This window comes from Centruroides vittatus, unplaced genomic scaffold, assembly GCF_030686945.1.
Source record: "Centruroides vittatus isolate TY-2023 unplaced genomic scaffold, ASM3068694v2 contig_425, whole genome shotgun sequence".
Classification (NCBI taxonomy): Eukaryota; Metazoa; Arthropoda; class Arachnida; order Scorpiones; family Buthidae; genus Centruroides; species Centruroides vittatus.
The window spans coordinates 17,961-28,237 of NW_027122231.1; the positions used below are offsets into that span (position 1 = coordinate 17,961).

The 10,277-nt window shown below is 34.0% G+C and overlaps 1 non-coding gene across 1 annotated transcript; it reads left to right on the top strand.

The window, feature by feature from the left end:
- The first annotated feature begins 6,400 nt into the window (after positions 1 to 6,400).
- Positions 6,401 to 6,472, top strand: TRNAP-UGG (transfer RNA proline (anticodon UGG)). The gene has a single exon. It is a non-coding gene; the product is annotated as a tRNA-Pro (tRNA).
- The last annotated feature ends 3,805 nt before the right edge of the window (positions 6,473 to 10,277 follow it).

Below are 10,277 nucleotides of genomic sequence, written 5' to 3' on the forward strand. Positions count from 1 at the left end.
AATCTTAATCAACTGCACTTCATTGTGCCGAAGAAACAAAATAGATTTCCCCTATGAAATTCCGTTATCTCCGGATTCCATTCCGGGTTCCCCGGAGTAGTAGGCTGTCACCTTTATGGTTCGACCGTCTGGCTGTCTACGTGAAATTGTATAAATATATGTCTCCCCATCTAAACCAAGAGTCCGAGGATACAGTTTCATTCTATAAAAAAGGTACTTTTTTTTAACTCTTTCCGCCCTGTGGGCACTAAGAGGGCCTCTTTTAGTAGGCCCATTATGGGTTCGGCCAGGCCCACAATGGGGCGGCCGGGTGGTGAGGGACGGGGCCCGACATATCCGAACGGACCACCCCCCGAAAAATTCCTGGGGATTATTCGACCCGTTCGTATTCGATCCCGGGTCCCCCAGAGCGGTAGGCTGCCACCTTTACCGCTCGGTCATCCGGCCGTCTAAAAAAAAAAAAAAGGTACTAATAGACTAATAGTCTTTGATGAAACCAGAGCGGTTGAGACATCTGGCTCTGAACACCGGGTGGACTAAGAAACTCGAAAATTTTTGTGGGTAAATCGGATATATCGGGCCGCGTCCCTTACCACCCGGCCGAACCTGCGATGGCCTAGAGCCCAGACAAAAGGTCCTTGTAAGCTAGGTTCTCGTCCTTCGTGTAACAAAATAATTTTCGTTCCGAACGAGCTGCATAGCAAACCGTACCGTTAGTGACCGCTTTTCACATAATTCATAAAATAAACGTCGGTAACCCGTACTAAGTATTCGGCCTATCACTTCATTTATTTATTATACTTATTTCAAACATGATGCGGGTAATACGACAGTATTCTTACCATAAAGGATTATTACAAGTTTAACATAATATTGCAATATATTCCAAAGATTTTTATATTTTAAATGTGTTCTTAATTGTTATATTCGAAAAACAACTAATCAATGTTCCATAGATTTAAAAAAAAAAATAAAGATGCTGTGTAGAACAGGTTGAAAACGTTCATTAAAGTGAATAAATAATTCTCAGTGACATAATGTGTTGTTGTGGAAATTAAGAAGCTTCTTGCCAGGAATAAACTGATTAATTAACTACAACATTACATAAACAGAATTGATTAAAAAAACAATTAAATATTTAAAAATTTTAAATCATAAAGAGAAGTATCCAGGAAAAAACAAAGAAGTGTAACCTACATACTTAAAAGCAAAACACAAAAATTTAATTTCTACGTCAATCCAATGGATGATTTCCCAAGATGCAAAAACACAAAACACATTTATACAGCGAAAAAACCACCATCTGTGAGCTAACCAAGAAACCTAAATACAAAATAAATCAAAATATAAACCGAACTGTATGGGTAATAATTACAAAGAAAACAACAACAAAATACTACCTCAAAATTAGCTAAAAAAATAATTTCATTTTTTCAATAAAAAAGCAGAGGTTACAATTCGTGACATTTACCAATAAGGCTCAATTACTTTTTTAAGAGAAATAACAGACAGACCAGAACTACTTTTACGCTGTATTGAAAGAAACCCCATATAACTATCACGTCATACGCATTTAGAAACGTATCACTTTAGCAGCATGAAATAAATATAGTGTATACTTACTCCATGCTTCGCAAGGTATGCAAATAACATTGCCAAACATTTAATTTGCATTAAGAGGAAATTTTCCCGTTTTTTTATGACATTTTCCAAAATAATTTTCATTAAAAATAATTTCAGTAAGTTGTTAATTTTCATTTATAGGAAATCAAAAATAGAATTACGCTTGATCAACAGAAACATATTTAAAGCAGATCCAAGTCAGCCCGTAGGAGTGAAGAAGGAAGATCGATATTCCGCCCGACAGGGCGAAGAAGGAATATCCGAGTCAGCCCGTAGGGGCAAAGAAGGAAATCCAAACTGTTGTTCTTCTTTTGTTGCCTGGAGAATTGGCCAAGCACGCCGTTTCGGAGGGTACTGAAGCTGTAACTAAGTACACCAGTTCAAAGTAAACTTCGGAATAATTAACGGCCCTTTTCAAGGCCAAAACTTTTTGGTAAAGGGTAGCCTATCATATCAATTTTTATAAAATGTGCGACATGTTCTTTGAATTAAAACAAAGTATACAAAGTTTGCAAAAAAAATGTTTCACTATACAGACTTTTCTCCCCTTACTTTTTTAAGTAAAACTGGATTCCTAAATTTTTATTGTATTATTTGTTAATAAATAAAATACCAGCAAGGTAATTTAGAGGTAAATAATAAACAAATTAACGAGCTCGAAATGCAGGTAACCCCGTATAACACGGGAATTCCAAAAAAATTACCGTGTTATGCGAATCCGTGTTATACGAAACAAAAAACTAGTACGAAAAGGGGGGTTAGGTTCCAAAAATTCAAACATGCTATTATATTTTCATAATTAAGATAAATATCTTTATTAAAATTTTCTTAAGTGATACATATTAATGAGAATTTGTATTTTTTACATTTTCTAAGAGCGTCGAGCAACATGGCCCTTAAGAAAGTAGATAACAGTAGGGCTATACAATCTTTTTTGATAATGAATTCTTTTCTTTTGGAATTTCTCTTGCAAAATATTTGGAGAGGTTGAAAAATATTGTAGGATACACATTGGAAGTTATGGTTCATTTCTTTCGTTTTGTTTCCATTTGGTGTCCTTTTATATGATGCTTAATCTCGGCCTCTGTTATTTAGCCTGGAAGGGAGGTGGTTTTTTGTGGAGTAGGAGGTACAGGTCTTTGCTCTCACTCTCTTTTGTTTTAAAAAATGGAATAAATTGGAAACATCTGTATCTTGAATACCAATTTTTTCAAAAAAGAAACCAAGTATTTCTATAAAAAATCAACAAGAATTTTCTGATAAGGTCGAAAATGCTGAATAAATCAGAGTAAAAATTATTCATCATAATGAAAAAAGAGAAATGAAGATAATTTAAAATTTAGAAAATATAATGTCAAATTTTAGCACACAAAGTTTAAAAATCAATTAGTGTGTTTCTATTGTATTTTTCCATGTCTTGTTTGTTCTGAAACTGAATAGTGCATTTTCTTGTGTATGTAAGGTTGAAATTGTGATAAAATATTAATCAGATCAATCTGAAATTGATATGAAACAGTTTCACAATAATGTGACAGCATTTTGGATAATATTTTATCATAAAAAAACAGTTAAAACAAAATGGCTCATTGCACTATGCACATATAATTTTTGCTACTTCATTCACAAGTCTCTACATTTTGTTTTAACAACATAGGGTGGAAAATACACTTTATTAATGTTTTTGAAAATATTTTTTTGTGTGTTATTTGAGATACAAACAATGCATATTTTGACATGTCAGAAAAAACTGGTGCTCTCAACTGGTTGTGAATTAGAGTTTTATTTTAATAGCATCTTTGCAATTGGCTATTTATCTATTGGTTTTAAGGAGATGGTTAAAAAATGTTATCAAAAAATTAGAAAATTGTAGCTGTCTATTAAAATAAACATTGCGAGGCTGACAAAGATAGTGCATTTTGATGACAATTTTTAAATGGCAAGATGGAATATCATTGCCATCTACAAAAACTTTATCATATATTTGAGAATTTGCTTGACCATCCCATGAAAACTTTTTTTTTATTAATATCAGATTCATTTTTTACAGATGGCTCGTAATATTTCTATTAAGAAGTCTATAAAAATTTATATTACATTAAATAATATGGACCACCACTTGCATCTTGCTTGGATCGTTGGAAGAGAGATCACAAACAGCACACAACTGCTTAAACATAACTGCATCTAGTTGTAATTGTGCCATTCTTTACATTCAGGAGGAGAGGCACTTCTCGGTGTAGTGGAAGAACTAGCTAATCCAGGACAACCTAGGATGAGACAATTGCAACTTTGGATGCATGTTCTAATCATCAGTTAAGATTATATTCAAAAGATTCAAACAACTGCCTCAAACACCAGAGAAGAATATTGACAGTTTTGCAACAGTCAGCAAATAATTGTAATTTAGGCTACTTATAACATGATATAATTACACTACCAATTGTCAGTAAATGTAAAAGTCTGGTTTAAGGGGATTTTGCGCAAGATTTATACTTAATTTTGCTACCATTTTGGAACCATTAATCCTACCTTCAAATAAGTGATAAACAATAATGTAAATTGCGTTAATTTTTAAATCAGTTTAAATAAAGTTTTATTTGAAAAGTCTGCAAATTTTTTTTTTAAATTTAGAATTAATTCCACACATGATAGTCTTTTTTTAATTATCAGATTCTAATTAATGAAATAAGGCAATTTATACTCGAATTTTACTTTTAAATGTTAATAATTCTCATAATTATGTAGTCATGATGTAACGGTAATATTCCAATTGAAGTTTGAAAATTGAAGCCATCTACTTAAAAAGAAAAGAAAAATGTCTACTAATTGGTGGTTAGATAGATGAAAGTCGAGACCAGATGTGGAAACTTACAGGGATAAGAGGCCCACATTATATGCAAACTTCCGGTTTGGAACGGAAGTAACGTTACTTCGATTCAAAATTTTCTCCTGAACGGAGTTAGACATATGACCGACACGACTCTATTGCTAACAGGAAAAGTATGACGTACTGTACAGGGCAAGACCACCACTAAAAGAACTGAGAACATTGTGACGACGACGACAATAAATAATCGTTCGATTGGTTTATTTGGTTACAACAATGCGACACGTGAGCGATCTGCCAAGGAGGATGCATCCCAGAAAGACTTATGTAAAGCTGGTCCCTATTTAGGTGTTACTAATGTGAAGAAAACCCAGAAAACTCCACGTTGCCGGTCTGTTAGCCATGCCCGAATCCTCGACCGACTACCGAAGTTCGGTGGATCGACTACCAGCAATCGAATGTAGACAGAAATCAATAGATATATAGAAATTCAATGGATAATTTAAAGATATACGACATGATCTAAATTAAGAAAATCTGAAAGTAACTGCCGAGTTAGCAAGTGGTCGTACGGCATAGGCGTGCATAGTGAACAAACAAACAAACATTCCTCATTTATATACTGTATATAGATAAAAATATGTAATTAACCTTAATTATCTTGCAATATATATATATTGCAAGTTAATCTATTGATATATGTATATGTTATGGACAAAGTGATTAATACAGGCATTATGAATAATGACCAACAAAATTGGGCATTGTAATAAATTTCAATAATTTATCAAATTGACCAGTCATTATGAATACTGCTATCACCTAGTCCGGCAAAGTAATAATAATAAGTTGAGGAGTGATCATACGACACGCTAGCCAATCAGCATTCGGTTGCGCGTGCGTATTGCGTTTAGTACCGAATTTGGCAGCAGTCGCGACTGTTTGTGCTCTCGACAGATTCCTCCCGGTGGGGAGCTGCCGGCAGACCGCCGATTGTTTAACGTCACTTGTTCACGGTAGTTCTTGAACACACTATCAAAAACTAGTATGTATCAATATGTAGTAACGTTAAACAATCGGCAGCTCCTCTCCGGGAGACATCCGTCGAGAGCACAAACAGTCGCGACCACCGCCAAGATGGTGCACATAGGTAAAATTTTGCCATTTAATTAATATAGTTAATAGTACTTAGTTTTAAAAGCTTACATGTTTTTTTTAATACTTTGAAATAATTTACAAAAAATAAATATTTCTAAATGAAATAAGTAGAGATTTTTTAAATCAAATTTTAAATTCGGTACTAAACACGATACGCACACGCAACTGAGTGCCGATTAGCTAGCATATGTCGGATGATCACTCCTCAACTTATTATTATCACTTTCCCCGACTAGGTGATAGCAGTATTCATAATGACCGGTCAATTTGATAAATTAATCAATATTTATTACACTGCCCGCCCTTTTTGGTCATTATTCATAATTACCGGGCATTATGAATAGGCCCAATTAATCACTTTGTCCGTAACATATATATAGATTGTTATCTGAATGTAGTGATATCGGACCTCCTCGTCCTCCCTCAGTTGCGGTTTTGTCGGCCCGGGTGTAATTCATTTGCGTCCAATTGTAAAAGAGAATAATAAACAGACAAAGAGCCATAAAACCGAATGGAGAAAAAGGCGGAAAGAGGGACATTGAGAGTAGTTCGGGACACCAGAGAGAGAGAGAGAAAGGGTGGCCCCTGACAGTGGAATAAAGATTAGAGTTTTTTTTTGTGTAGATTCGTAGAAATATTTGACTATTTCAGTTTTGTGTGACGAACAGACGAGACGGAATTCAGATCGGGTTCCCTACGGCCTACACTGAATTACCGATTCTCTTTTGAATCCATCTTTAATTTTTGTATTTGCAAGTGTAAAAGGAAAAATATGAAGCTAATAGGATAAGTGGCTCGTTGGTCTAGGGGTATGATTCTCGCTTTGGGTGCGAGAGGTCCCGGGTTCAAATCCCGGACGGGCCCAATTTTTGCTTTTCTTTTTACAGAGAGATAATTGCATAGAATTACAAAATAGGTCTACGTAATTGTAAATAAACGTGTGAAGTTGTTATCCTTCGGCCATAAAAAGATAAGTGTTTTATAATAAATAGTAGGTCGACAGCGTCATAGATTAATATATAATATATTTCGTATTGTATGATATATCGTAATTTTTGGCGTAAAGTAAAAAAATAAAATGTTATTAAGGATTAATTGCCGCAATCTCTTCACTAAATACGTATTTTATTGTATAACCGGAAATTAATATACCACAAGCCTTCATTGAAGTAATTCGGTTTATACACAAAAAGGAAATCGGCCAAAGCAAGAATCATACCCCTAGACCAACGAGTCACTTACCTAAAAATTTTCTACTTATTCGTTTTTTTTATTTACAGTATATTTGTATACATAAAAATATACCCATACGAACAGACACGACATCTATTTTTAATTACAGATTTAAAATTATAAAATAAATTATCCAATAGTAAACCATTAATATGACTTACTTGCCGTTGGCCTCTTTTTTCGAATTGTTCACTTTAATAACTGACACACTTTTAAACATCAAATAATTCACTTAACAATTGTTCAAGATATAAAATCTTATATTATTTAGATTATTATAGAATATTAGACTAATATTGGCATTAGCCTTATAGGCAATGAACAAATAAAGAATATAGTTTATTTCATATATTTGTCGACGATATTCTGTAGGCCCGCTATTAAGCTATATCTTCACATTAGTGTTAGGATTTATTTATTACAGTAGGCCTACATGTAGAAATGTGTGATTAATAAGTCACAGGCTTCTAAAGGCATCAAATGTGCTTCACTGTGAGTAGGCACAGGGAAACTTTTCCATGTCTTAGATATATTTAGAAATGCAATCTGAGGCAGATTTTTCACGTCTCGTTCCTGACAGATTCCGGACGTACGTCATCCGAATACAAAACCACTGTTTCAAAACAGTAAACAAGGAAAAAACTTTCAAATTTGACTATTTTCATTTTATTAGGCCTACACAAGATATGCATACATTTTAGAAACCTCCTTGTAATTATTTTTATTTCAGTCAATTATCATTTATTGAAATTAATCTAATTATTTAGTATTATTTTTTCTTAACTTGAACGAAGTTGTTTTTTAGAAGACCAGTTTTTAATACGACGACAGGGTCAAATTACATTTCCAGTTCGGTCCTGTCCCTATGCCTCATTATTCTATAGAAAATGTATACACTATACGTGAAAATATAATATGCTTTAGTAATTAATATAATATAATTAGTATATTAAATGCGCTCTCCATTTTAAAAAATGAAAAAATTAATCTATGCTTTTCCCATAGCATCTTTCCCGTAAAAAGCTATGATTAACATTAATCATTTTAAAATCTAAATTAAATTGAAAGTTGCATATATATATAATATATGAATAAAAAATTTGAAGAAAATATAGCGTATATATACGTAAATAATTTTTTATAATTAAAATAGATATAATGGCGTGGTTTAAAAAAAAACATGGTCGACGATAGAAATGAAATCAGAAAAATAGATAAAATCGATTTCATTTACAAAACAACAAACGGCATTTAAATTTTATTTTCAAACGTAAAAATTCAAACCACGTGCACAATATTCTGGATTTGTCTTAAATTTAAATAAAAAATGATTTATAAATAAGTAGAAATCATAATAAATGAGAAATTAGCGTGTAATTAAAGCTACGAACTTCTGATCGATAAAATTTTGATCGTAAGGATTCGATCGGAATTTAAATGACGTCAAATAAGCAACCGATGAGAATCGTTTCTTCGTATGAGATACATTCTAAGACCTTGATCTCTGATATCATTCCTACAATCGGCACTTCCTGATTTGCATTGAGGTCATTGCACATGACGTCACAAATCACACGCAAGGCATGCAACGAGTGTCAGGTGTTTATATATCAACTTTTTGTTCTATGAAAGCGAACTGCATATTATTAATAGTATATTTACAAGTTTAAAACTTTCTGTAGGCATATGTAATTCGTTTATTATACTATCTAAGCGTTGACTTTATTAGTGAGTGTATAAAGTTGATAGTAATAAAGCATACAGAGATCAAATCGATACGCAGATGAAGTATAAATCATTAATTTATTAAATGAACAATACATTTATGATAATGGTTCCATATTTCATTGTTACGTAAATAATAAAAATTACAAACATTTGCCTCTTTTATTGCTAGATTTGGAAATTAATAGTATGATTTATAATATAATATCTACGGTAAGAAGAGAGACAGAGAGAAGGAGCGGAGCGCACACACGCACATCTGTGAATATCAGTGAAGTTATTCTAAAAAAAAAGAACAGTAGCGCGTTATCCTATGGTATACCAACGAACAGGGTGCCTCAAATCAATCTTTTATAAAAAAACTATCTCATCCAAAAATTTTCCCCAAAGAATCTGAAGCCAACACTGTACATGACGCCCTCTAATTCAAATTCGCCTGGGCCCCCATGAAGCTATAAAATCGAAAGATTAGACAGTTAGAAAAACATCACGAGCGATCATTAAAATTCAAAAATTGACAGAGATAGAAACAATATGCTAAATTATGAGAGCACAGATTATAGTTTTATCAATAAACTTGGTCAGAGTCGACAAAAAGGTATCGGGCCTTTCTTGTGACCCGAACAAATCTCGGTTTTCACTTAGAAACAAAAGAGAGACCAATCGGGAAGCGAGGAAGTGAATACAGGACCAATCAAAAGATGAGATTCGAGGGAAAAATCCTATAGAAACCCCGAATCTCAAGGTCCAGTGGCCGATTTTCGTCTACTGAAATCGCGACTAATCGGTGTCATTGACATTCCCGCATCGAAACATTGATGTCGTTCCTCCACCTCGGCGAGCACCATCCCGATGACGGACTACCTCATCAGCATCATCATCCTCTCAGCCCCAGGGCGTCTCGATTACGAGACATCCGAACAGTGAACCGACGAGCGAATTCTGTTATTTCCGTCTCAACACCTATCAACCTTTAAAATGCAGCCTTCTAATTCTAATTCCAAACGTTTTCGGTCTTTTTAAAAGGCCTTCTTTGGGAATACAAATCGAAATGATTCTTTCTTTAACTAATTCTGTTATTTTGGACTGTGCGGAATCGTTAACCTACCTTTCGAAGTGCACTACCTGTCGTCATTCGTGTAAGTATTAGTTTATTATAATAAAGCGGTTTTGTTCTAAGGACATGCCTCCCGCTTCAGCACCCACATACGATTTCACCCTAGGCATATCCTGACGCGCAAGTAACTGTTTGCCCCTGGAAGTCGGCTTCTTACATTCGCAACCGGGTCGCCCCATCCAACTTCCCTTTGTGGACACTAAGGGATGCGTTCCCTTAGTGCCCACAAAGCGAAGTTTTAAAAAAGATCCAGTGAGGCGGAGCATCGACTTGTTGAAAAAGATGTTAGGATGCAAATCTTCCATTTGAAGAAACAAATTGCTTTCAAATTGCATATCAAGGTAAATATTCATGTTATCTTCTCAACAAAAAAGGGTCATGTGGGGAAGTACTCGATCTTTAGAGTATTCCCGTGCAGGAACAAAACAAAGAAAGAAATTTCAAAGAAATAAATCACACACTCTATGACTCCAATGCAATGAATTTAAAGTTTATTTTAGTCCTTCCGATCACTTCTCTGTCCTTTCGCTATAACAGACACTAAAACGAAGGAAATAACACACAAAAAGACAAACTCGCAACTGTCTCGTCTAC